Genomic DNA, 26,098 nt, shown 5'->3' with positions numbered 1-26,098 from the left:
TAAGTATTAGTCAATATAACTTTTTTAAGAATATAATTATTAATCAAAATTTCAAGTAAGCTTAAACATCATTCAATTTTACACGAAAAAATACTCTTGGTAAAACTCGATACTGTGTACCGTTTTCGGAATATTTTGATTTGAAAATTATGAAGTAATAATTGATGCTGGTAGTAATGATAAAGTTCTAATAGGTATACCTCTATTTTCTCCAAGTGTGCCATGGAAATCTGACATATATTGATTGTTATGACGATAAATCAACAATAATTAGATTTTTTAAACCTTGTTTAAATTTTTCAATTTTCAAAAATGCGTATTTTTTTTTCTTCAACGCCCTGTATCTTGAAAACGGATGGCGTTACAAAAATTTTTTACTAAGCAAACCCCAATTATTTTTCAGTTTTTTACCTGCCCTAGAGACGGGGTTACCTTTTTTTGAAATACCCTGTATATGTATAAGTTAGTTAAAATTTATAAATACCGCAATAATAGTGTCAATAATGTTTAATACATAAAGGTTGAAAATAAAATAAATTAAATAAAAAATACCAATTTTGCCAAAAATTTACAAACGGGCGAAGATGCGGCAACGTCTCACCTTCACATAAAGATTAGAAGCATGTAATTTATTTAAAGCTTGGGAGGCAATTCGTATGTGACCATTTTAGCGACAGGTAAGAAATCCTATTTCGGGAGGCATTTCATATGCGGCCGAATTATCGGGGTTTCACTGTATTTGGATTTGTGTGAAACTTGCCAAAGTTCCCAAAAAAGGTTTAGTAATGAAACCAATACTGTCAAAAAGAAATGAATAGTAGATGTCAAATAGATTTGATAGATTGTAATAACTCCAAATTGTAAGTGAATAATGCCCGGTTGCACCAACAGATCTTAAGCTTAAGTCGAGAATATCATAAGAATTAATTTAATATAATTATAATATATTACAATAAGAATACCATAATATAATAATAGGTATAATTAATAATGAGGTAAGAATCTAAAATTATGATGCAACGTAAGTGATACTCAAGGAGGCCCTATATATAAGTAGAGCTTAGCTAAACTGGAGCTTAAGATCTGTTGGTGCAACCAGGCATTAGGGATTTTTCCCTTATTCCGCGACGATGAGCTGGCCAAATACCCAAGTAGGTGGAGGCCAATAAACTAAAGAAGAAGAAGAAGAAGAAGATTTGATAGATATGCAAGCCCAAGCAGATAATTAATTCAAGTTCATTTTTATCTATCAATATCACTTAACAAAATTTGTACAATTACGGCTGTTAAAAACTGAACGTGCAGAAGAAATTGCATTAGTTTTTCTTGACATATTTTGTGCCTTTGGAGCTCCTAGCATTTTTCAAAGCGACAATGGACGAGAATAATTCTCCAACAGAATTAGATATAGAAGAACTGTGCTCCAGGTGAAAAGATTTGAAGATAGTGCACGGTAAGCCAAGACAGTCAGTCACAAGGATCTGTTGAACGTGCGAATAAAGACATTGAAAATATACTAAGTTCCGGGTTGGAAAGCATCCAAACAAATAATTTATCAGAGGGTCTTAGATCTGTACAATTCTCCAAGAACCGAGCTTACCCTTCTGGCATCAAGTGCAGTCCGTATGAAGCTATGTTTGGGGTTCCTACCAAAAATGGTTTCAAAACTTCATCACTACCAGAAGATCTTCATATTTCGACTGAAGAAGATTTGGAAGTAGATGAACAAATAGAAGGAACCCAGTCAGGTCCTGATTCTGAAGAAGTGGATGAGCCAAATGAGCTTCTAACAGAACAAGAACCAGAAAAACCTGAGCAACCATCAGTGAATGAATCTAATGCGAGATGCTGTTGCAATTAAACGGACACGTGCAAAGGAAGGTCTTGAAAGAGGTGATACGGTAAAATTAAGAGTGCCAGATGTTGACAGGGCACGAAGTGATTCTAAAAATGTTGGGCTGTTTTTAAGAGTGTTGAAAATGAATTATACCAATTGGGTACTAAAGAAGCACGACTGCCACAGTTGTACAGGGTTATTCACTATATTTTGACCCCCCTGTAAACTGCTTTATTTACAGAATTAGAAAAAAAAATGGTAAATACAAAAGTTATTCGATTTTTAAAATATAATCTTTTGACATAATATATAACATACTAGTGACGTCATCCATCTGGGCGTGATGACGTAATCGACTATTTTTTTAAATTAGAATAGGGGTCGTGTGCTAGCTCATTTGAAAGGTAATTCAATTCTCTATTCAGCAATATAAACATTAAGATAATTATTTATACAGGGTGTCCAAAAAAAATTTTTTAATTAAATTAATTGACACAAAGAAGAATATATGTAATTTATTTAATTTAAAATACATTTTACTGCTGTTAGAAAACAGAAATACAAGTTTATTGCACAAATAAACATTGATTTTTGCTTAAATTCAATGTTCAAACTTCCAAGAGGCAGATGGGAGGCAGCTTGAACATTGAATTTAAGTGAAAAGTAAATGTTTATTTGTTCAATAAATATTTATTTCTGTTTTTTTGACAGGAGTATAATGTATTTTGAACTAAATAAATTACATACATTCTTCTTTTTGTGTCAATTAATTTAATTAAAAAAAATATTTTTGGACACCCATTATAATTAATCATGTTAATGTTCATATTACTGAATAGGGAATTGAATTACCTTTCAAATGAGCTAGCACTCGACCCCTATTCCCATTTAAAAAAATAGTCGATTACGTCATCACGCCCAGATGGATGACGTCACTAGTATGATATATATGTCAAAAAATCATAATTTAAAAATCGAATAACTTTTGTATTTTACATTTTTTTTAATTCTGTAAATAAAGCAGTTTACAGGGGGGTCAAAATATAGTGAATAACCCTGTACAGCAGAAATCAATTTACCATCTACAAATAATCATTAATTTCTCAGACATGGTTCCAAAACTAAACATTTCATTGCGAGAGTATGTTACAGTTTTTCTCGGGTGGGCAAGGATAGTGTAAATTTAAAAAAATGGAAACTTTTGTAATTCCATGAGAGTTTGCCATGTCACAACAAATAGTAAGTAAGTAAAGTAGTAGTATTAATTCAGGCAAAAAAGCTCCTTGTTTTTAATTCAGTTAAATAAAAATCACAATTCTTAAATAGCTGTTAAAATTTGTTGTTTTTATTTCACCATTTTGCTTACTTCTCCCGCTGGTCCTTGGTAATTGTAAACAATTACCGGCAAAAGTAGATAATTGAAAATAATTTCCTACATTTACCGTCGACTCTGGTAATTGTATACAATTACCAATTATTTACTTTTACCGTAACATATGCATATGGTATAAATATGTGTAGAAATGTGTGTAAACATATCTATTACAGACAAACAAATCACGTTTTATTGATAAAAAATAACAATAGAGCTCTAATTACTACGACTATATAGTCTTTTGTTACGTATGCGTATCCACAAATCATTAGTATTAGAAAGTGCAGGTAAACAGATTCACATTTGGGACTCAATGACAACAAACAATTTAACTGAAAGCATATCGATATCCTGCTGCATTGTTATAAAAGGAATAGTTTACGTTATTGCACATCATTCAAAGTTTGCATTACATTTAGTAAACAAGTTTATTTTGCTTTTGTATTTGATTAAAAGTGTGAGTGTATTATATAGACATGGACAATTATGTGGAAAGTGAATTTAGAAATTTCATGGTGAGTTATAATTTTTGTTTCGTAAAAATTGAGTATTTTTAGTGTAAGAAATCTTCTGTTTTTAGAATTATTTCAAAAAGGATTGTGATTTAACTGTTAATCGTAAAATTGTAATTATTTTTCAATAGTTTCCCTCGTGATGAACTGGTTTTAATTGTTGATTTTGTCTTGCTTTTGTCTTATTGCCTTATTGGTACATATTCATTGTTTTTCATCATAGTTTTTTTTAATATTTTTAATACATTTGAATCCTATTCTTCTTTTCCTCGGCTTTTCCCTTTTCAGGGTTAAGTGTACTTTACTTTTCTTCGGCACTCATTGCTGTCCATAGTGTTTTCTTTATTTAAACTTTTCTCCCTCTAATCCTCTGCCACATGGTCCTTCTTTCTTCTCCTCTGTTTTTTCTACCTCTCTTTCCCTCAATTTCTAAAAGATCTATTCTTAGGATTATCCATCTCTTTTAAGGTGCTTCTTGCCGTCAGTGGCGTAACAAACTCCCGTCGGACCTTTCTTTACTCGCAAAGGAAAAGTATTAACATAGATAAAGAAGTATAATTAGTCAATTTATACATTGCCGGACTTATTTTAAAGGTATGTTTTTCACCCCAAGAAGGGGTGTCACCCCCCCCCCCGAAATAAAAGCATTCAACGGCATAAGACCAACTTTGAAGTAGAGTGTAACTTGAACCTAAATCCAAATTGTCAAGCAAATACGTCCGTCGTGATGCTGATAATTTCACTCCAAAACTGTCATTTACTGAGCTATTAGTCACGTGCAAAGCATTATAGTTTATTGTCGTCACCATAAAAGTTTGGGAGACCGGAAAGGATTAAGTTTCTAGATATGAGATGATTCCCTTGCCGAATACGCCTATTTAGAAATTTACGATTTTAAATTTAAACACACAACGTAAAATAATATAACAATAACAGATTTTTACATAATAGCAGACGACAAGACGGGGCCCATGATAGATTGGGGCCCCCCGCAAGCTTCATGCTGCGGGGGCCTCTGTTACGCCTCCTTAGTCTCCATTCTAGGATTCGCCGTGTCCACTGTTAGTATCATATCTGGCTATTTGACCGGCTCAGCGCCATTTCATTTTTTTAATTTCTTCTACTTCTTATCTCGGTGTTTCTTATCTTATCTCTCAGTGACATTCTTAGCATGTTTCGCTCCATTGCCCTCTGCATTTTTTTAGTTTTTTAGCAGATTTTCTGGTTATGGCAGTTTTCATTCCATTTTCTCACGTATTCATTTACAGCAAATGGCTGGCAGCCCCAGATAAGATGGATCTTTTCTTGGGTTTAATATCGATATTGGAATTTGTCGTTTGACACTATACTTTATAGCCCGATCAAAGAACAATCTGACCCCAAAAAAAATAAAGGAAAGAGGAAAATTTGGGAATAGGTAGTTGAAATTGTCTATTATTATATAAGAAAAAGTTTACAATTCTATATCCCCTCCATTTTACCAAAATGGAGGGGAATACCCCCTTCTCGGGGGTGAAAAATATACATTCAAAATAAGACCGCAATTAAATAAAATGACTAATTCTAAACAACTTTTGTTCTATAGAGTTTTTTCACTCGAAAAGTCAATACTTTTTGAGTTATTTGCGAGTGAATATGTTCATTTTTAACAAAAAAAAAACATGTTTTTGTACGGTTTTTCGGAGATAACTCAAAAAGTAAGCATTTTATCGAAAAAATATTCTTAGCAAAATATATCTTATAAAAAATTGAAAAAAATGGTGTATGCATGAGGTCTGTAGACCCAGTAGAAGCAGAGTTGTAAGCTAATGAAAAGTAGGTTCATTTTATTACTCTTTGAGATTTTTGGTATTACTAATAATTTTTAAGTTAATTTCATAAAAATGCCATTTTTTTAAATTAAAAAAAAATGTTTTATTTTAAATCCATTTTTTTTTAAATGAGCACTCTGAACCAATGAAATTTATAGATAATATAAATAATACATAAGTAAAGTAACTTGTGAAGCGGTAGCGATTAATTTTATTTGGGAAGCTAGTTAAAGGGTGATTTTCGCGATTTTTTTAGCAAAAAATAAAAAAGATCAGCAATATTTTGAGCGTAACTCACTTACTTTTAGAAGTTTTTTTTAAAAGAAGAGTAAACCTTTTTCTAAACACTTTAAAAAAGTTGTAATGAATTTTCCCCGAAAAGAGCTCCGATTTTGGGTTATTTCAAATTGAAATATTTGATTTGGAATTTGACGAAGAAGAACCTACTTTTCATTAGCTACAACTCTGCTTCTACTGGGTCTACAGACCTCATGCGTACACCTTTTTTTTTCAGTTTTTTATATGGTATAATTTTGCTAAGAACATTTTTTGCTAAAATACTTACTTTTTGAGTTATCTGCGAAAAACTCTCCAAAATATGTTTTATTTTTGTTAAAAATGAACATGTTTACTCGCAAATAACTCGAAAAGTATTAACTTAGTGAAAAAATTCTATAGAACAAAAGTTACTTAGAATTAGTCACTTTATACAATTTCGGACTTATTTTGAACGTATATTTTTTCACCCTCGAGAAAATATTTTTCAGCCTGTATTTCCCAATTTTTGTAAAATGGAGGGGATGTAGATTTGTAAAGTTTCTCTTATATAATCATACACAATTTCAACTACCCATTCCCAAATTTCCGTCCTTCCTTTATTTTTTTGGAGGTTTTCGTAAAATTTTGTGTTCCCTGATCGGGCTATATAGTAATTTTTGTTTGGAATAATCTGATACCATATAACCAGAGAACATCTTTTCTCATGTCAACCAATAGTTCGATACCGTATGTTTGACATAGTCTTGGCTGACCTCATGACGATATCGCCGATGTAAAAGGTTTACCCATCCAGGTGCGCATTTTTGTCTCCCTTTTCTCCTCTGGTTCCCTCAGTTTAAGCAGTGTTGTGTCATCTATTAGGCAAATTGCGCTAGGTAAACTAGATATTTCAGATCTTATCTAAAAACAAGTTCGTAAATTAGCAATATGTTTATCACATATTTAACCATACGGCTCTCACTCTCTCCAAGGAGAAAACTCACTCATTCCAGATGTCTACAGTATCTGCAGTCTTACAGAGATGTTCATTCAGACGATCTTTTTTATAATTTCTAGGAGGTTCTTCAGAATGACACCAATAGAAGAGAGAATAATAGGCTATGTCTGAGTAATTTCCATTCTCCATTGTATTCAAATTTCCAAATTCCTGTACTTTAGTATGGTATAACTAGACCCAAACCCAGACATTCAAAGTGAAAGTTATCCTCCAACACCAAATTGTTCTATATGGTCCACATAATGTTGGGAAAAAAGTCACAACATTTTGAGCGTCGGATTTGGGGGGAGAAATCCGTAAATTCGTAGTTTTTTTACGTTGTTCGTCAATATTTCTAAAACTATGCGGTTTAGCATGATCAACCTTCTATACAAAAATGTTCTACATTAAATTTCAAATAACAAAGGCCTATGCATAAACCTTCTAAAATGAACGGTTCCAAAGTTACGGAGGTAGTATAGTATAATTGGTCCAAAAGAAAGGCCTAACCCAAACATCCAAAGTAAAAGTTTTCCTTCAACACCAAATTGTTCTATATGGTCAACATATTGTTCAGTAAAAAGTTACACCATTTTGAGCGTCCGGTTTGGAGGGGAGATGGGGGAGAAGTCAGTAAATTAGTAGTTTTTTAGGCTTTTCGTCAATATTTCTAAAACTATGCTTTAGCGTAAAAAATGTTCTATACAAAAATGATCTACATAAAATTTAAAACAAAAAAGGTCCTAAACATAATTGTTATAAAATCAACGGTTCCAGAGTTATGGAGGGTGAAAAGTGGAGGTTTTCGATACTTTTTATATTATTTGGGCAATTTATAATATTATTACCGATGAAAGAAATTTTCTTTAACAGGATTGTGTTTTGTAAATAAAATTTGCTATTTCAGTGGCCGATGATACATATTATGTTAGTGATAAGCCCTTGAATAAACGTCAACCTCACCACCCAAAATCATCATCAATTGCCCAGATGATATAAAAATTATCGAAAACGTCCACTTTTCACCCTCCGTAACTCTGAAACCGTTGATTTTATAACAATTATGTATAGGACCTTTTTGAAGTTATACTTCTTTAGGCACGAGGGTAAATTTTTCATTTTACTGGGCGCATGCGCACACCGACAGTATGGTATAAACGTTATACGGGATCTGATTGGATGTTAAAATCATCTGTCAATAATTGTTCAATATGGAGATTTTGGATAAACAAATTAATGTTGTGTATATTAGTTTTTATTGTTGTGATGGCAGAGAAAAAAACAAGTTTATAATATTGTAGGACATTTTAAATAGTTTTCAAAAGCGACAGGTACGTAATTATTGTAAATGTTTCAGTATCCTAATAAAAAATTTCATAGGTACCTACCTATTTGGAAAATTTAAAAAAATACCTACCAAAATAGTATGTAATGCTTTGATTTACATAATTTGATTACTATCAAAATTTCTATAAATATTCACCTAATATATTGTTTTCTTACTCTATGTTTTGTCGTATTTTAATATTTCTTTCAATTCTAAATAATTTCAATTCACAATCAAAATAATTTGGTTAAATTCAGAACCGTCAAAGGTTTAATCCGCTTAGTTAGTTGATCTTCGCACATGATGACACATGGTCTCCGTGGGTAAAAGTTTAAGGTGAATGAATTTCAGTACTAACTGCGCTGATAAGCAAGTTCGAACTCCAATGGAAACTTTTATTTTTTTATTTTTTTTATACATTTTATGATTGTAAGTTTATTTATTATCTATTTTTTTCAGAATATACGTATTTAGTTAAAAATTTTTCCTACATTGTTCAGAAATCATTTGCGGCATTTTTCAATGTGTTTGTGTTTGTTTTATTCTTTTATTATTTTAATTTTTGGCACTGTTTTAATAAAAAAATTTTGAGAAGTAGCAAGTATTAAAATTAGTTTAATATTTAAATAAAATATAAATAAACTGTATAAAGTATATGAATTTCGTTGAAATCATATAATAGAAGTGTAACTTCTTACGTGCGTACAAAGTACACACACATTCTTTTTTGTTTTAAATTTCACGTAGAACATTTTTGTATAGAACATTGTTTTTGCTAAAGCATAGTTTTAGAAATATTGACGAAACCGTAAAAAAACTACTAATTTACCGATTTTTCCTTCATCTCCCCCCCCCCCAAACCAGATGCTCAAAATGGTGTAACTTTTTACTGAACAATATGTGGACCATATAGAACAATTTAGAGTTGGAGGAAAACTTTTACTTTGGATGTCTAGGTTAGGCCTTTTTTTGGACCAATTATACTATACTACCTCCGTAACTTTGGAACCGTTCATTTTAGAAGGATTATGCATAGGGCCTTTTTTATTTCAAATTTAATGTAGAACGTTTTTCTATGGAAGGTTGTTCATGCTAAACCGCATAGTTTTAGAAATATTGACGAAAAACTTAAAAAACTACGAATTTACCGATTTCTTCCCCCTCTCCCCCTCAAACCCGACACCCAAAATGGTGTGACTTTTTTCTGAACATTATGTGGACCATATAAAACAATTTGGTGTTGGAGGATAACTTTCACTTTGGATGTCTGGGTTATGCCATCTTTTGGATCAATTGTATCATACTACTTGCTAATCTATTTTTCTAACATCAGTATGTCGATGTCGTCTCAAGCTTCCCTTGTTCATGTTCCTCTTTACGAAGTACATTACACCGAGAGAAAACAATTCTTGACATAAAGAAACTTTATTAATATTTAAGAAAGATCGACTTGGTATATTGCCTAAGAAATATATCTTGTATGTAAGATATAATTTTCTAAAATATTTCAAATAAATTCTACTATAGCCAAAGAAATATATCTTAAACATGATTGAACTATCACTTTCTGGCAAACTTCAAACCTATTTATCAGAAAAAAATTACACTTGATGTTAATTAATTTTATTAGTCATAAAAATATATTTTCTACACATTAGAAAACTATTCTTTCTGAGCAATAATATTTCTTAGTAAGGAATATTATTATTTTACTATTAATAATTAATTTATTTAATGTTAAGAAATATATTTCGCAGAGATAAACGTATATTTAGAGTTAAGTTAATATTTCTTGAAAATAAAGTGATATTACATACGGCGAAATAAATCATTGTGTTGAGGTAAAATCATTATTTATTAATAAAACAAGATATAAAACGTTATTATTACATACAAATATTTTCTCCACTCTTAAACCACTGGCTTCTACACAACAATAAAAGGATGGAGAGGCAAATCCAACTTCCTCAAATTTTCCTTCTTTTGTTAATAGCACTTTGTATATCAGCAATTCACTAAAACAAAATCGTTATGAAGAAAGAGTAAACTTACTTTAATAAAAAAATTTTATAAAGATATAGATATTTATTTTGACAAATTTAGGAAATACAAAAAAAATACACGGCCCCACATAAGAACTATTAATACTAATAATAATCAATCATATTTAGTTCAAACATGGCATTATTTAACCTACACATCTTTGTTTATTTTTTCTTTTTGTTAATGAAATATTAATTATTTATCTGTATAATATTAAGTCACACAATAAACATTGTTTAGCTAAAACAAGAGGGAAAATACAACCAATGTAAAACATTGAAGCAGACATAATAATATGTAATTTTCTTAATTTTTATAATCTAAAAGAGACAGCATACCTAATCATTAAGAAATTTTATTACGTGAAAGTATTATTAGTTTACATCTAAGTCATTTAATACATATTAACTAATTCACGGTTTTCGGCAATAATATTTCTTAACCATAAACATATATTTCTTTTAGACTAACCGATTTCTTTATCTCAAATAAATTAACAGAAAAAATCCTCAGCGTTGCAACCGCCATGTTTGATATAGCGTTGTATTGTATATTTTTTATAGAAGACGATACATTCAAGAAACCTATTATAGTTGATACATAAGTATACACATTTTTAAAAAGGTACTTACATGTATGAAGTTCTACCATTTCTGGAAGGCCCCGCAGTTGGTTAATAACTCCTTTCTTAATATTGTTCTGAAGCTATATATTATATCATTCTGTCCCAGCTTTAAATTGTGGCATATTTCCCAGTTAGAATAATAAGCTCCTTTATTTCAGAGTCGTCCATCATTATACCTAAAAAGCATATAAAGATACTATTATGTTTCTTTTTTAACCATTCGGATACGCAACAATATTATTATTACATCTTAAACTACTCAATTTACTTTTATTTAATACCTATATATGTACGTACCTTCAAAATATCCGTTAATTTTTAAAGTACACCAATAAATCCAACATCCATCTATATGAACATGAACATATCACGCCATCTTGACAAACACTGACGACTAAATCATAAATAGTTAATCTGCGCAATTCTTTTGTGGAAGAAAATCTCTTTGCAAGTAACATTTCGGCATTAATGACAAAGTTTTTATTTTATAACCACAGTTACTACAGAGCGTATTTCTGAAGAATTATTTCTTGTGGTTTAAAATATTTACTTGATTGCAAGAAAATTTCTTGTTCACAAATATAAATATGGATTAACTTAACATTATATTTCTTATACTGCAAAATATTTGTAGTTTTCAATTTAAGAAATAAAAACTTTAGGATAAGAAAATTAAATGTGACCATTAATGCATTTCTTAGTATTGAAGAAATTATCTGTAAGAAATTATTGAGTTGTGTTTAAAAAACTCGTTTCTTTATATGTGAACCGGTATGTTTAAGTTAATAGGATATGTTAACTTTTAAGAAATATTGCTAAAAGAAATCGGTGTTTTAGGAGAAAAGAAATTGTTCTCTCGGTGTATTTGTGGTTGATATTTGTGATATAATTTTGTAATGGTATTTCCGTCATATCAAAGATGTCAATTTTTTAACTAAAGAAATAACGCTAAATATGTTCCAACAAATGTCAAGTTGACGAGCGCTGATTATAAGCTCGCAAATTTCCCCGTGACAATTCTTCTAACCATTTATCTTTCGTCCTTTTTACACCGAATACGTTCCAACTTGGGTTTAAAGAAAAGATTTTTTTTCTACATTAGCGTCTCGGGAAAATCCTTTTCCCATTAATTATACATGCGATATATTGCGGCAAACGTTTCAACGCAAATTTCCCAAGTTTTAATTTTAATTTATGGTCAGTTGTCGCTTTTTAAAACCCGCAGTTTAATTAATAGAACTGAGAGAACTACCGGTGATTAAATTTATTCATTTTAGGCGTTTTTTTAGTTTAGGGACGTATTAATCTAGATGAAGATTTTCAATTTATACCCCAAAAAGTCAACAGAAAAGGCGTGGGTATCGAAATTTTTACTGCGATGTGTTTTTTTATTAATAAATGGCCAAAAATGAGATTTTTTGATTAATTTAAATATTGGGAAAAAAAAGTTTAAATAATAGAACTGTGAGAGACCTACTAGTGCAGTCACTGAAGGTTTTCACCTCCGAATTCGTTGAACCTCCATCGATTTTCATGAAAATTGGTGAGTCATTAAAGGATACCTCAAGGAACAAAGGTGACATGATGCCAACTTGCGCTTTTACCTTGGGGGTGGATGCCACCCCTTCTCGGGGGTGAAAATTATTTTATTAAAAATAATACCATAAGTCGATAGAGGGACAAATTATAAGCAAAATTTGTTATATAAAGTTATTAAAATAAATCAACACTTTTTGAGTTATTAAAGACCAAAAATTTTATTTTTTTGTAAAAAAATGCATGTTTTAAATAGGTTTTTCACGTATAAATCAAAATTGAATGTGTATTTGTTTCGGCGAGTACTCAAATCTAAGTATTCAAGCTTAAATAACGGGAATACGATGAAATGTATAAAATATTCCTGCTAAACATTTGCCAAAGTACTTCAGAATACCTATCAAATGAGCGTCAGAACAAGGTAATAGCGTCAAAGTTAAGCAAGTTATAATGAAAATAAAAGAACCGTTTCGAATTTTTTAGGAAAAAGTGAAAAAAAAACGTACGCCATTTCCACAAAAAATAAATTTTATAGTAATCCTTACAAGAACTTCTTTATATTAGCATAAGTAATGTTTTCGATAATTTTGACCGGTTTAGAATGCATATTTTTGAAAAAAGATGTAATTTAAAAAAATCATAATTGTTAAAATTATTGTAATTCTCATATTCTTTTGACAATAACTCCAAAAATACTAAATATACGTAAAAAATTATATATATCCAAAATTTAGTTTTTTCCGTGCCAAAAATTTTACCTGTTTTACTATTTCTATAGGGTAAAAAATAACCGAGATAGAAACGTTTAAATCTTAAATTTGGCTGTGAGAGCCATGCAACCGGGGTCATTTAACCTATTATTTTTAAAAAAATAAGCGGTTTAAAGGATTAGGTTCAACGTGCTTAAATAGCACTTGGAATTAACTTTCAAACAATTTTTAGATAAACCTGATATCGTAAACATGAACGGAGTTATTAAAAAAAAACAATAACATTTTTTGGAAAACAAAATTTTTTAAAGATTAATATTGAAAAAAATTTGGAGCATAAATTTTAACGCTATCAACATGTTCGGGGGCTCATTTAATAGATATTTTTAAGTACTTTGACAAATGTTTAATAAGTTTATGTTATAAAATGCATAAATTTCACGTTATTTCAGCTTGAATACCGCAAAAAATATACATTCAATTACCTATAACTCACTATTAGTTAACATTAAAAGGTTTTTGTAGTAAGAGGTTTATTTCATTTTTCATTAGCTTCAATTTTGACAAAAATAACTTTTTTGTAAAAACTTACACTTTTTGAGTTATTGAAGGAAAATTGGTTAAAAACATGCATTTTTCTCAAGAAAAATTAAAATCTGTGACTTTTAATAAACTCAAACAGTTTTGATTTATTTTAATAACTTTATATAACAAATTTTGCTTGAAATTTGCCCCTCTATCGAATTATGGGATTATTTTTAATAAAATAATTTTCACCCCCGAGAAGGGGTGGCATCCACCCCCAGGGTAAAAGCGCAAGTTGGCACCATGTCACCTTTGTTCCTTGAGATATCCTCTAATCGCTCACCAATTTTCATGCAAATCGATGGAGGTTCAACGAAATCGGAGGTAATAGCTCATATCCACCTTCAGTGACTCCACTATACCGGTGATTGAAATTGTTCATTTTAGACGTTTTTTAGTTTTACCAAATAGCCGTTATTTGGTAGTCGTTATTGGTCAAGTGGAATATCTGAGGAAAGTCAATAGAAAATGCGTACCAACTCGTAAGTATCGAAATTTTTACTGCGTTGTGGTTTTGTTTTATTAACGTGGAAGCAAAAAAGTTACTTTTTTCATTCATTCCAATATTTAGGGGAGTGCATATAGATTTTCACTTCGGAAAAAATCAAACAATATTGAAGTTTTTGTAATTTCATTAAGAAATGTTTAATAAATAACATATCAAAAAGTTCTACTCGAGAAGTGGGTGCTTCATTTTTTATTAAACAAATGAACTGCGAAAATAGATGTTTTTTAAATAACTCCGAAAATATAAATTTTTGACAAAAAAACTGACTTTGCCATTGAAAAATTCAGAAAATTTTACAAAAAAAAAGATTTTTTTAAAATTAAATCTGTAGCTTCTATAATTTTTTATTTATAACGCTAAAGTCGCTCTTCTCACAAACATTGGCGCACTGTAAACTAGCGTACGGCGAAGTACACGGTTAAGTTATTTTAATGTAGTTCTTTAACTGATCGATCAAATGAAATTTTGCAAATTGAACATGAAAGAAGAATAATTAAGCTATCTTAGAGTGATAATAAAAAGAAAAAAACTGTATGGGCATAAGTACGGTGTGGGTTGAAAGTGAGACTTGCATGAATTTTGTTTAAAAATGATTTAAAACTGTGTAACTAATATAATTGTTCTTATAATACTCTCAATTTTGCACAACTTACCTTTCAATCATCTTACTAAACAATGTTTTATTAAAAAAAAATCTCAAAAATTTAATTCAAATGATACGACGTCTCAAAAAATGTAATTTTTGAAAACTTCATAATTTTACAGAATTAACACCAATTTAAGACGGCATTACTCAATTTTCAACAGATCTATTACAGTTTTATAGGTGTTTTTTAAAGCTCAGAATGTAATCTTTAAAATTCACTGAATTATTTTACTCTAGAAATGAAATAAACTATTTCTCTTTGAGAAAATTAAGAAAGATAACAAAAATGTAATACAAAAACCGAAAATTATCAGCTAAAAAAATGTTTATACAAAGTGATCAAAACTTTTTTCTGTAAAACTTATCTAAAATAAATTTAATAATAAGCTTTAACAATAATAAATGTTCAACAAAAAAAATTTTTTTATCTATTATACAGTATGTCTGCGTAACTTGGAACCTATTGATAACTTTTCTATTATCAGTCTTACGAAAAAAAGTTATTCTGTATAAAATATTCTACATCGTATATAATCTAAGATGCAACCATGAAATATAAAATTTTATTAATTTTATACGAGGTATGTCAAAAAATATGAATTTCACTCAAGAGTGAAGTACCTTTATATTTCACAATATCGAAAATTGTTATAAAGAAAAGTTGTTTGGAATAAAAAAATATGTTTCAGTGTTCAACTACATCCTTCTAGTTAAAATATTGTGAATAATAAAGGCACTTGACTTTTAAGAAAAATTCATATTTTTACATACCTCGTAGAAAACTGAAAAAGTTTGATATATGATGGTTGTATCATAGATTTTAGACCAGGTAGAGCATTTTATGAAGAATAACTTTTTTTCGTAAAATTAATAATAAAATAGTTACAATAATTGTAATAAAATGAGGATGGGTATCCGTAATTTGAGAAAAAATTTAATTTTTTTTTCTTTTAATTTAATTATTTTATTAGAATAATGTAATTGTATATTAAAACATAGTTTTTAATTTCAAACAACTTTTTATAATAGCATTTTTTGATATTCTGGAATAAAAAGGTACTTTACCTACTCTTTAAAGATATTCATATTTTTGACAACTCGTATAAAATCGATCAAATTTGATATCTGATGGTTGAGTTTTAGATTTTTGACTATCCAGAGTATTTTATGAAGAATAACTTTTTTTCGTAAAATTGATAATAAAAAAGTTTTCCATGTGGTTCCTAGTTACGCAAACATACTGTATAAGAGCTTATGTATAAGAATTTTTAAATTGTAATGCCATATTCGGATTCAGCATAACCAAAAACAAAATAGAAACATATTTGATCAAAGGAAAATGATAAATTTAACGATATTTTTAAAATTATTTATACAAAACAATTGTTATTGTTTAAACAATTAATAAACAATTCGCGGAAATCTGCGAGTAGAACTTTTTACTTTAACATGTATATAAACTAACAAAAAAAGTTTTAGAAAAATATAAGCTTGTTTGAATTATTCCGAAACAATGTATGTTTTAGTTCTAACTGCACTCCCCTAATTGTAAAAAAATTACGTATTGTAGAAGAAAACGGTCAACAGACGACTTTCTTGAAAATACTATTTAAAATATTTTAAATAGTATTTTTACTTAATATAAGACTTTCTAAATTAAAAAATGTTCGCCACCAAAAAAGTTATTGCAAACTAAACCCAAAAGTAAGCATTTTTTTAATTGTGTATAATTATCAAAATAAACAATAATAGCTATTTATGATATAAGTGTTAAAAGTACACGTGAAAGTTGTGAGCATGTGAAATGAGCGATAGCGGGTTCTGCAATTCACATGAGTGCCTTAAAAATATACTTTTTAACACGCATATCATACAATATTTTTTCTACAAACGTAATTACAGGACAATGTCTACAAAAACTTTTACTTGAACTTGACTGACATTCCATTTTTATATATTTTTGACATTACATCAAAATTGATTATACGGTCAATACGAATTGCAGTGCCATAAAATTTTTAAAGAACTAGTGCCTTATACCTAGTAGAATTTTTAACGCTCGTATGGAGTGCTAAAAATTGCATTTTTAACACGGTTGTAGAAAAAAAATATTTAAACAACATTTATTTCACATTATTAATTACCATAATGTAAAAAAGATGGGCCTGATCGGTCGAGTAGTATTTGAGAAAAAATTGTCATTTTCAAATGGCTGTACAAGTACTTTGTCGATATTTAGAGAGGCTTCATTGATTTCATTATTTTTGTAAGGTCTCAGATATTCATAGAGTATATTAATACTCAGAGTATATTAATTTTTTATTGTTCACCTCCAAATAATTGATGCAGAATGAAATACCGTTATGCGCCTTATAAAAGATTAAATTATCTGCGCCTTTTTTACCTTTACAAAGAACATAATACACCATCTCAAATGTTATGAAAAAAACACATCTTAAAAAAAAGAAGTTTATACGGCTCATAGAACCCAAGATATTTTTTTAATTCGCAGCGCAATTGTTCTACATTTTAGGTGGGTGGGTTTTGTCAAAAAAGGTCAATTTCATATATCATACAACCTGAAACTTGTTTTAATCGACAGATTATGATGCGAATATCGCATGGTTTAAACTTTACTGAAAATTTTTCATGGCAACTTATTTATTTATAATAATTTTTAAACAAATTATAAAAGAATGTTTTTCTCGCTTCGAAATCAATTTTTTGGTAATTTGGGTTATTCTAAAATGAAAGTTAGTCTTGTAACTTTTTCTTAAAATGCTTACTTTTCTTAAAATACTAGGCGTAAAATGCAAATAAACAATTAAAAATCTAATTTTACCGGTTTTGAGTAAATAATAAATAAGTTGGCTTAGTTCATCCAAAATCAAAATGGAATTGCGAAATAATATTGAAAATACTTGACTCCATTTTTTTTTCTTTTAAATTCGATGTCTAGCCTATTGAAAAATTTGCGTTTTTAATTGTTTGTTTGAATTTTACTATTAAAGTTAGCATTTTACGAAAAAATCACAAGAATAACATTTTCTCTTAAAATAACCCAAATTATTAAAAACAGTGATTTGGAAGGACAAAAAGGAATTTTTATAATTTATTTAAAAATGGTTCAGTTTCCTTTGGTTTACTAACAAGTTTTTTCAGTGCTAATTATGCATATATTAAACAGTATTAAATTTTAAATAAAAACCTGAAACTTTATTGACAAACTGCCATTATAGCCATTATTATTCCCCTTCATAAGAGTGGTGAAAAATCTAATGCTTGCAACTATAGACCTATTGCCTTACTACCGGTACTTTCAAAAATTATTGAGAGACTCATAAAAACCCGTCTTATGTCCTTTCTCATTGATAACAACATCTTATCCCAAAATCATTTCGGCTTTTTAACTAATAAATGTACCACTGATGCCTTGTTTTCTGTGCTTCATGAGGTTTACCAAGCACTAAACAATAATCTTTATACTGCCACTGTTTTCTGTGACTATGCCAAAGCTTTTGATTGTGTAAATCACGACATTTTGATTAAAAAACTAAATTTCTATGGGATTCGAGGTATTTCTTTGAATTGGTTCCAATCTTACTTGAATAATAGGAAACAACTAGTTAGAGCAAATGATACTGACTCTAGTCTCAAAAACATTGTATGTGGAGTACCACAAGGTTCAGTATTGGGTCCTCTACTGTTCCTTATCTTTATAAATGACATCACTAACTTAAAAATCGATGGAAAAATTTTTCTTTTTGCTGATGATACCAGTATCACTTGGAGCAACTCAACTATTGCATCTCTTCATGCAACGATAACTTCTGATTTGCTTACGATAAAAACCTGGTCTGACTCTAATTTACTCTCTTTTAACGTGGATAAGACAGTAGCATTATCCTGTAAAAGTGCTCTTCAACCCCTGCTTGTTAATAACAGCCAGATCTCTACCGTTGATTCTGTAAAATTTCTTGGTATTTTTTTAGACAGCAACCTCAAATGGTCCCTTCATATCGATTTATTAAGTAAGAAACTCGCCTCAGCATGCTATGCTATAAGATCTGTTTCGAAAGAACTCAATTTAGCATCTTCTAAACTAACATATTTTTCCTTGTTCGAGTCTCACCTTCGAAATGGTCTTCCTTTTTGGGGTTCTAGTACAGCTGCCCAATTAGATGTTATTTTTAAATTACAAAAAAGAGCAATAAGGTATCTGTTTGGCCTGAGAAGAACAACACATTGCAGAAGTTACTTCAAAGATCACGGCATTTTAACCCTTACATCTTTATATATTTTAGAAACTATTTGCTTAATTCGTAAACACATGCATGTCTTTCCAGCAAGGCCTCATCATGACTACTCCACCAGAAATTCAAATTTTGATGTCTATTTACCGATCTCGTCCTCTGAGTTAGTAAAGAAATCTATATTATATTCCGCAAAAAAACTATACAGCCATCTTCCTTTACAACTCAAATCTGCAACATCTTTCCCCAAGTTCCGTAAAATGACAAAAGCTCATCTATCAAAAAGACCATATTATTCAGTAGAAGAGTTTCTTAATGACTAACTAAGAAATTACAGTAATGTACAAGTACCCAAACTTATCTATATTTGGGTGTCACATGCAGCAGCTTAAACTTATTAGTTCCTATGTCTATAAATAGTTTACTTTGTTGTATGTTCACTTTGCAATTTCTATAAATTGTTGCAATATATCGATTTTGTTTTTTTTTCTTTACTTTATTAACTTATATTTTGTATTTATATATATTTTTCTTTATACTGACGATTTATCAAATTTCAGAAAATTGTATTTGTTATTGTTATTGTTAGATATTATTTATTTATTTTTTCTGACTTTAATTAAGCTTTGTCCATAAAATTTGTATAATTTTCAGTGACAATAAAGCATATTTCTATTCTATTCTATTCTAACTGCCCAAATTTCATCTCTAAATTTTTATACTTGATGCCATCGGTACATAATTCGCAAATATGTTCCGGCTATCCCTACTTTTTCTGCCTTTACACGGCAAATTACGTGTAGTAAAATTCACATTGGTATGGATATGTAAACATTACTAGAATGTCATTCTACTTGACAATGTCATCATTAACTTTAAAGAGATGGCTTTTGAATGTTCTTGGATAACTGTTATTTGTATAATTGCGAATTATTAATTCAGTTAATAAATGTGATAATTTTTTCACTAACTATGTGTTCAGTGATTGTAATAATTTATATCTACAACAAAAACTAATACTCAATCGAAAAAGATGAAAAGTGTTAAAGTGATTTTTTAACAATATATTGTTACTATGGAACGCTTACAATTTTGAACATCTTTAACAACAAAACACTTGGATCACAGAATATATCCTGATGTATTCTCTGCTTGGATCTTCCATAAAATAATAAACAATAAATAACTTTTTATTAAGTTCACGTTTTAAATCAATTATTTATCAAATACACTATCAATATTATTTAATCAACAACTCAAAATGTTCCCGATGCCATGTCAAATATTTAAAACTGTCACTGTCTTGTCATCGTATTATATTTGACGCAGTGCGTTGTATGACAAAGATAGCAAATGTTCGATTTGGAAAATATCACCACGGACATGGTGTCCATTTTTTTCGAATTCTGAAAAAACTAATAAATATTTTTAAAAAATATAAACGCAGAATGAAAGACTAAATTATTATCGAGCTCCGAAAGTCCCTTAGAATATATAAAAAGTTTCTTTTGAGATATTTGAAATTAAAAATCACACTACATTTTCTCTTAGTTTTTCACCCCTGTAACTTATTAAAATAAACATTATAGAAGTTTTCAGGGACTTTCGGTAAGAACGTAATCTTTCATTCTGCGTTTAAATTTTTCAAAAATACTTATTAGTTTTCTCAGGATTCGAAAAAAAATGAATCCCCATTTAAATACCATTGCAGCCGAAAATACGTACCCATCCACTTAAACAATTGCGCTGTAATTTAAAAAAAATATCTCAGCTTCTATGGATTGTACAAACGTCATTGTTTTAAAGATGTGTTTTTCCATATCCCTTTAGATGATGAATTTTATTTAAAAAAAAAAACAGTAAAATCCTTTATAAAAGGTATATTTAAAATCCCTAAAAAGGGCTACATCAAAATCACATAACTAGTTTTCGACTGGTTTACCAGTCATCATCAGTGCTTACGTGCAATGTACATGCTAACCAACAAGATATAATATCGCACATCCCGAACAAAACTTGATTCACTTTTGTCGGGAAAATAGATCAATGAATATCATAATCGTCTATGCAAAATATGAGTATCACGAAATACTGCACTTTTGTTCGAATTTACGCAACGATTACTGAACGTTAATCGGAAATAATACGCTTTTGCTCGGAACGAGTGGTGTTTCACCTACGCATCACGAATTGATACTGTTTTTAACGGAAAATTTCCTGAAACATCTTCCGAGCAAAATAGCTTTTAGCGCCATCTGTGAGGTAATTTTTAAAGTAACTTTGCTACGGTTTTGTTGGTTAGTAGATTTGATATCATGTATCATATTTCCGTAAATAAGTGCGGTTTGAAAAATTTTTTAGTTATGACACTTTTGTTCGGGATGTGTGATATAACAAAAATATATAATTCCACGTAAGCACTGATGATGACTGGTAAACCAATCTAAAACTAGTTATGTGATTTTGATGTAGCCCTTTTCAGGGATTTTAAATATACCTTTTATAAAGGATTTTACTGTTTTTAATAATATAATAAGTCGGATTAATCGGGATCGCGGCCAATCCGGGTTATCGAAAATCCGGGTTAGCCGGAGAATATTGTAAAAGAAATACTGTATACTTACAAGTAAACTATATTATAATTTGCGAAAACATGAAATACATATGGACAGTACATCTAAAATACGTAGAGCTGTATACAGTATTGTTCATGTCTTGGTGAAAAACTCAGTCAAACTGAAAAATGTTTGACTTGTCTGGTGAAAATCGGTCCCGGTTAGCCGAACTTCCGGGTTATCGGAGGCCGACTTATCGATGTTCCACTGTAATAAGTATAAATGAACATATTTTTAAAAACGTGAGAATTGGAGACATTACTAAGAGAATGAGGTCAAAAAGTCCTTCTAAATATAGTCAACTCACCTGGACATCCATTTGAAATGACCTTTTTGTTTCTCAAGTGTGATAAACAAATAGAATTATTTAAAAACTACTTAACCGATCGGGTCCATCTTTTGCATACTTGGGGGTCCATGGACCCCCCTATTGTATTTAGTGTATAAGTATTTTTTTATTATTTATATAAATATTTATACAATAGTCGTGAATTGTCTATCAATCCTTTTGATACCGTAGGTATCTGGGATTATATAGTGTATTTTATCCTTAGAGTAAGTGTGAGTCGTATGGCTAAATCTGGAAAATATAATATTTATGAGGTAAGTCTGGCGCCCCTATTATGAATTTCTAGATCCGCGCCTGCATAACTGCATAAAAACTCACATTGTGAAATATGTTTTAAATATCCTTATTGTTTATTTTAATAATAAACAATTGAAAAAAATGTAATAAGTTTTTTACATTTTTTAATATAGAAAATCTCCTTTTAGAGGAAGTATTTTCAAAAAAGACGGCGTCTGTTTTTTTCATCTACAGTGCGTAGTTTTTTCACAATATGTATTGAAATGTAATTCTTCCTTTCCAGGGCTTCGTTTCCTGGGGTATTTTTCAAAGAAGTAGAGAGATTGCTATAGTTTTTTATGTTGTTTTTGTTCGTTATACTCAAAATAATATACTCTGTTTCTCATTTTTCGCAATAACTCTATGTATAATCGTTTACAGCCAAACAGCTTCGCGATGCAAAGATGTTCCACGCCAATAATCTCCCAGCCGGATGGTGTCGAAGACGACTTCCACGACGACTGCAAGTCTTACTCCAACTTTAAACAAAATTTGATCGGTAACGAGTTTAAGCCGTATTTGCGAGGAAATTTGATATTGGGGGATATCATCGTCGGAGGTCATCTGATTATGCCGAAGCCATGCAGATTTACAAGATATCGACCTATTCTAACCGGCGAGGATGCTAAGGGTGGTGTCGCAAAGAGGCAAACGTTTCGGCCACGATTTTAAGTGATTGGTGAGTAGTTTAATGATACGTTAAGTGATACTATAGTAACAGTAACTTGGAACTTTTGCTTTTTTGAGAAATTTATCTTTTTGGATATTTTTTTATTATTTATACGTACAACAGGCCGTTAAGACCTAGCGCATTTTTATAAAACATAAGATTAACTGATTACAATTATTTTAAATAAAATTCAAACTTGTATATACAAAATTTTTAACCACTTTGAAGGACCTGATGAACAATTTCGCTGAGTTTTTTTGATTGTTCTTCGATCTTTATACTCACTCCTACCATCATTTTCATGATTTATTGTACGTTTTGCTCCATTTTCTCCTTTTTATAGATGGGAGATCTGCTTATTTTGCGGCTTTCGGTGAAAGCACGTTGTAACTCTTTCTCTGGATATCCGTTTATCTTCTTGCCGTATTCGTCTATTGCGGTATCATCACTTTCCATTCGAAATCGGCCTTCGCTCTTTTATTCACTGCTTATTGACATGTTTTGTTTTACCACGATAAAGGTCTCGCCCGGATCGACTCCTCTGAAGCTTGACCCTTCTGAGTGTAGAGTCTTAATTTATTTCTTTGTGTTAATAATTGTATTGAGCAGTATATACTATTCAGGGACTCACTAGTTACATGCCTTTACTGTAGACTTCTCAACACCGCTTTCCAATTGAACAAGGTTTAACTACAATATTGGTGACGTTTTATCTGCTTGTGTGTTTTTCTTACCTTGTATATTTGCCAATTTCAAGCACACTTTTGATATTTTGCATTATCTGGATATTACCTACTAAAACTGAATATTTTATGGCTGCGAATATTTGTTTTTTAATCTATACGTGTAGTATATTTAAAGAAGATCACGAAAAAGGCGCGAAAAATTTGAAAAAGAGTGAAGAAAGTGCGACAAAATCTGCAAAAGAAAGAAGAGGTACGAAAACGACCACATACTAAAAATGAAGAAAGATTTCGATCAAGATCAAATTTCGATAAATTTCTGAAAAACGTCAAAAAAGGGTATAAACCAGGCACTAATCTGTTTTGAAACAGAGAAGAACAAATTATCAGTAACGATGCAATAATAAAATCAGGCGGGAAAAATTATTTCAAGATTCTACTAAGAGACCAAATACAAATGAGTACAATCCATGCAGTAACGGATTTTGAGATCAGCATCAAAGCAATGAATTAACATACCCAGCCATAAGTAAGAAAATAATGGATGCAATTAAAGCACTGAAGAATAATAATGCCACAGGTATTAACAATGTACCAGCTATATTTCTCAAAACTAAAGAACACATACTGATGGATAGATTCCATAAACTAATAACAGGCGTGAGGAACACAGAAAACTGGAAAAGAGCAAATATATGCAAAATCCAGAGGAAAGGAGACAAATTCAGCTAAAAAACGACAGAGACATATATGTATGTACTCTGTGTGAGCTATTAGGTGTTTACGAGGATCATACACAGGAGATTGAGTCACTTCATAGGAGAATATAAGGCCAGAATTCAGACCAAGACCAGAATTCATCAGGTCCCGGTAACAGTAAATTGGGACTTGATGATATAGACAACGAAACCGACCGTCCGATGTAAATAAACTGATTGTGAGAGCGTCTTTTATTTCATTGCTTAATATAGACTCACACATGCAACCCATTCAATACTGTATAATATGTGTTATTTTCTTTTGCTATAATATAAAGTTTATAGCAGTTTTAAAAACTATATAACATTTTCTTCCTGTTTCCATCACTTTTGTCTAACTTTGTAGCATATTGATTCTCTCTTCCAGTTGTAATTTCATGTTTATTATTCTTGGTTATATGGGTCCAAATTGAACTACTTTGTTATTTAATACTTCTGTTAATGTTATTCCCACACCTTCTTTTCCTGTGTGTTTCCTTGACAACACCGAAAAACTCCACTATGGCATATCAATATTTCTTTTTTATTTCAGGTGAAGTCTACGGTGTAAATACAACAACTGTACTTTAACGGCAGATACCAAAAATCGTAAATGCTGTCTACGACGAGTATCCTGCCATAAAAATTATCAGGGCGGATGCTGTGCGCGAAAATAGCGGGTTGGAGATGACAACAAAGAGAGATAAATTCTTATGAAATACGTTCTGAAATTTTGTTTGAAAAAAATACTATATGTATGGTACTAAGTACATATTATATTATACTGTGTTTGAATTTCTTCATAATAAATCATGTATTATTGCTATTTATAGTATTTTATTTATTGGCCTTACCCTGATTAAAATTGGAATAGTTTACTCCGTTTGAAGAGTATTGATAACAGTTGTTATTACATGCTGATAATCTGCAACGGTATGTGTTAGTGTCATAAACCAGCGACACAGAATATCAAAACTATGTATATGAAATTTTCTCCGTACGTAAAATGGCACACAGGGCCGCCGAGAGGGCGGTACAGCCGGTACATTTTACCGGGGCACGGCGATGTAAGGGGCCCGGCGTCGACCAGACCAAAGACGTAATTTTTCCCGTTTTTTTTTTTTGCTTTTCACTAATAATATTAATATCGTATGGCATTTTTGCCGGAGAGATCCTGTCGGATAGTTCCGGCGCCATTTACATCTTTAACCCTGTTTTAAGTAACTAGTGCCGATGTACACTAGCCCAGGGGGACCGACGGCTTTACGTGCCCTCCGAGGCACGGTGAGACGGCTCGTGTCATTATTGGAAATGAAAATGGTTTGTCTTTGGCAGGGCTCGAACCCACGTCTACTGGCGTATGAGGCCAGAATTTATGCCGTTACTCCACGGCCGCTCACTTAATGTCCATAATACGGTTAATTATTCCTCGGCTATATTTAACATGACCTTTAGTTGATTTGCTGTAAAATTTTAACAGCAATAAATCACAGAAGTCAATTGCTGCAATCCAGTCAGATAACTATGTATATAGAGATTAAAAATGTATCAGGGCTTCTAGAAGATTTACAAAAAATCAGAAATTGATTGAAGAATATAAAGGGTCAGAATCTAAAGGGATCAGGTCTTCCATTGTTGAAGAATCTAAATTAGTTACCAGCAATTATGGAATAAATCCAGAATTTACATAAAATAAAGAAAAACGGGGCAAGAAGCCAGTGAGATTTTTTGATAAATGCCTGGGC

At 30.5% G+C, this 26,098-nt stretch overlaps 1 protein-coding gene and 1 long non-coding RNA gene across 2 annotated transcripts in view; one reads left to right on the top strand and one right to left on the bottom strand.

Moving 5' to 3' along the window:
* Nucleotides 1-26,098, bottom strand: part of LOC114329137 (peripheral plasma membrane protein CASK-like) — a 642,784-nt gene that overhangs the window by 483,254 nt on the left and 133,432 nt on the right. The gene's annotated exons all lie outside the window — the stretch shown is intronic.
* Nucleotides 22,651-25,179, top strand: LOC114327981 (uncharacterized). The gene is made up of 2 exons (XR_007696074.1): nt 22,651-22,942; nt 24,907-25,179. It is a non-coding gene; the product is annotated as an uncharacterized LOC114327981 (long non-coding RNA).

The sequence above is a fragment of the Diabrotica virgifera genome, chromosome 2 (assembly GCF_917563875.1).
Source record: "Diabrotica virgifera virgifera chromosome 2, PGI_DIABVI_V3a".
Taxonomy (NCBI): Eukaryota; Metazoa; Arthropoda; class Insecta; order Coleoptera; family Chrysomelidae; genus Diabrotica; species Diabrotica virgifera.
This window is presented reverse-complemented; position numbering and strand designations above follow the sequence as displayed.